General features: G+C 46.4%; 1 pseudogene; it reads left to right on the top strand.

Moving 5' to 3' along the window:
• The first annotated feature begins 547 nt into the window (after positions 1–547).
• Positions 548–675, top strand: LOC136591256 (U2 spliceosomal RNA; annotated as a pseudogene).
• The last annotated feature ends 2,716 nt before the right edge of the window (positions 676–3,391 follow it).

The following is a 3,391-nucleotide window of genomic DNA, read 5'->3' as shown; positions in this document are numbered from 1 at the left end:
TTGTCTGCCTCTGTTTGGGTCACTGATTTGACCCAGAAAAGGGCTGAAAAGGGAGATTCTGTGGAGGAGCAAAACAGCGTGCGACCTCTCTCCTTGCTTGCTAAGCCACGCCCCGGGCCATAGTGTTTTTACGTCCTCCCGAAGTGGGCTTTATTCTCTGAGGAAGTAAAAACATGTGTCCTGCAGAGAATAAAGCCCCTCGGGCTCTGGACATGACAGCTCCATGCTGTCGGTGTCCGCAGCATGGAGCTGTCATCCCGGGCTGTTCGGACCCCCCCACCCCCGACATTGCGATCGGCGCTATGCAATGGATATGGATGCATTAGACACCTGCAGGTAGTAAAATACCTGCGGATGTCATTTTTCCCTGCAGGCGCGGGTCCCGCGTGCAGGAAAAAATCCGGACATGCTCCATTCAGGCGCGGGTCTCCCGCGGGGACGGCTCACCCTGGTTGAGAAGGTGTTGGGCGGGGCTATGCAAAGGTCTTCCGGCTCCCTCAGTGCATTGTGGGTGTGCCCGGAGTGCTGGCTGAGCGTGTTGCATCTGATACGTCCCCTATCTGGGGATCATATATTAAATGGATTTTTAGAACAGGGAGCTGGAAAAAGTGCTTGCTCTGTCCACTCCGCACATTGACCTGGTATTGCAGTACCTCCAGTACTGGTGCACCCCCTTTCCTACAGCAGTTTCCAAAAGCGGGAAAAAAAACTGATGAGCAAGAGGTGCAGCACAGCTGAGGCTGCTAACAACCAAGCACTTAGATTTAGGCCTCATGTCCACGTGGACAAAATAGTCTGATAAAATTAGTGTATATTTATTAAAAGCGTCAAAATTGAGAAAAAATTTATAAAAATGTAATTTATTTTCAGCCACAATATCTCAAACATGTGCAAACATACTGTACAAATCTTTGATAAGATATATATTTCCATCTGTTTACTTTATTCTGGACGCACATTAGAAAAACTTCAGGTTTTTTTTAACAATTTAGGAGACGTACAAATTTTACATTGATTTTTAACATTTTGAGGAACACTTTTTTTTCCTGCACCAAGCCAAGATTGCAAAGTCTCATGGGTGTCCAAATGATAGATCCCCCCACAAATGACCCCATTTTATAAACTACACCCCTTAATGTATTCACTGAGGGGGTCAGGAGGATTTTTACCCCACAGGTTTTGTCAAGAATTAATGCAATTTGGAGGGGAAGAAATTAAATTTCATATTTTTGCAAATATGTCATTTTAATTTTAATGATGGGCTTTTTTTCTATATTGCACATGAAGATGAGGATTGGCACCCCAAAATGGAGACCCCCTGTATGTCCCGTGTTCAGAGATATACCCATTGTGGCCCTAATCTTGTGTCCGTATGCACAATGGGGCCCAAACCGAAAGGAGCAGCCGGTGGCTTTGTGAACAGTTATTTTGCATGAAAGTGTTTTAGGTCCCATTGCTCACTTGTGGAGCCCTTGAGCACTTTGGAGAACCCCCACAAATGACCCTGTTTAAAAAACTAGACCCCTTAACGAATTCCTCTAGGGCTGTGCTGCGTATTTTGACCCACAGTATTTGAATGAATCTGAGCAAAGCAGAAGGAAAAAAGTTAAAGTTGTACTACCTCTAGCTTGGATACAAAATGTGAAACAGACCCTGTTGTATCGCCTCTAGCTTGGATACAAGACGTGATATGGGTGGGCAAGCTGCCACTTGGGATGCATTATGCATTGACACTTGGGGGTCAGGATAACAGCATGCTGACAATAGAGGGCAATGTATAGCTTTATGTCTTTGGTGATGTTAAATTCATTCTCTGTGGCTGATTTTACACAAGTGAGCACTTTATCAGCCCGAGAAACTCAAACCAATATCTCGCATGGCAAATATGCGAGTGTGTCTGGCAGTGCAGTGCGCCTTGTAAGAACAATGCATTGCGATGTGTGTATGTGTGTAAAATATATACACATACATAAACAAACACACACACACCGCTGTAGGAGCAACTGTAAGAAACAAAATAAATGGTGGTAATATGGCGGCCGCCTGATCTTTCACGCACATAGTATTCATAGGGGAGGTCCTATATTTTCTCGGTCAAGTATTAACGGGAGAGAATACTGCTGGTGAAAACGAAACCACAGAAATCTTAGGCTTAGTTTTGTCCCAATATACGGCCGTGACCATCACCAGCGATGCTTTTTTTTAGAGGATTAAATCGCATCGCTGCCGCGCACATTAAAAACCGCATGTTTTTGTTTAACGCGCAAGTCGGTAGGACTTTCCAATGTTAACATTGCAGCGCATATTTGTCGCCTTGTGATGCGATAAAACGCAGCCTCCATAGGATTACATGGGAGATTTTAAAAAACAAAGTGATCCCAGGAATGCACAAAAATAAAGACTGAAAAACTGGTTGCTCATAAAGCCTAAGGGGCCCGGGTGCAAAAGTTCAGCTGGGCCCCCCTCCATCTGTACCCGTACCTATACCTAAACCGTGCTAATTTACAAACATGATCTAGCCCCTTGGTGCTTTTTATTGCGGTATACTGCTTCCATTGATTTGAATGCGATTACTCAGACGTGAGCTCGGAAGCGGTGATTTTTAAGCACTCTGTCCTGTATTTGCGTTTTCTAACGCACCTCCCCACCCATCACAATTGTGGGGTGCATTAAAACCGCTTTACCATGCGTTCAAAAGTGCTGCTAAAAATTGAGGTAAAAAACCCACGATTTTAAGCTGTGTTTTCTGAATGCACGTCTTAGAGCAGCCTTAGGCCCCATGCACACGGGCGGAAATTCCGCTGCCGGATTTCCCACAGAATTTCCACCCATGGAAGCTGCCATAGGATTGCGTTAGAAAACGCAATCCTAGGCAGACGGCCGCGGTTTGTCCGCGCGAAATCACACGTGGAAAACAAACCGCGGCATGCTCTATTTCTGTGCGGGGATCGCAGAGCCCCGCACAGAAACGTCACTCGCCGGCCGCTGGCACCGGTCTGCGCATTTAGGACGGCAACTCCCACAGCCTAGAAGTTTGTATGATCTAGAGCACAGGTGTCAAACAATGCCCGCGGGCCGAATCCGGCCCGCCGCCTATGCAGTAACTTCCCTCACTCCTCTGTGCTGCTGTCAGTAGGCAGTCTGCTCTCGGCTTGTTCTGTCTAATGCAGACAGTAATAGAGGAGTGCCGATAGCAGACTGACAACAGCTGCGGAGGAGGGAAGGGGAGTGCAGAGAACATGATCTCTGCAGCAAGGAGAGCATGGCTGAGGAGGAGCAGCTGCAGGGTGAGAGCCGTGTGTGTGTGTGTATGTGTATGTGTATGTGTATATGTTTATATGTGTGTGTGTGTGTGTGTGTGTGTGTGTGTGTGTGTGTAACCTGTGTATAA

Source organism: Eleutherodactylus coqui, unplaced genomic scaffold (assembly GCF_035609145.1).
Source record: "Eleutherodactylus coqui strain aEleCoq1 unplaced genomic scaffold, aEleCoq1.hap1 HAP1_SCAFFOLD_72, whole genome shotgun sequence".
In the NCBI taxonomy this organism is placed as follows: Eukaryota; Metazoa; Chordata; class Amphibia; order Anura; family Eleutherodactylidae; genus Eleutherodactylus; species Eleutherodactylus coqui.
The sequence above is the reverse complement of the archived record's forward strand: the minus strand, read 5'-3'. Positions and strand labels throughout refer to the sequence as shown.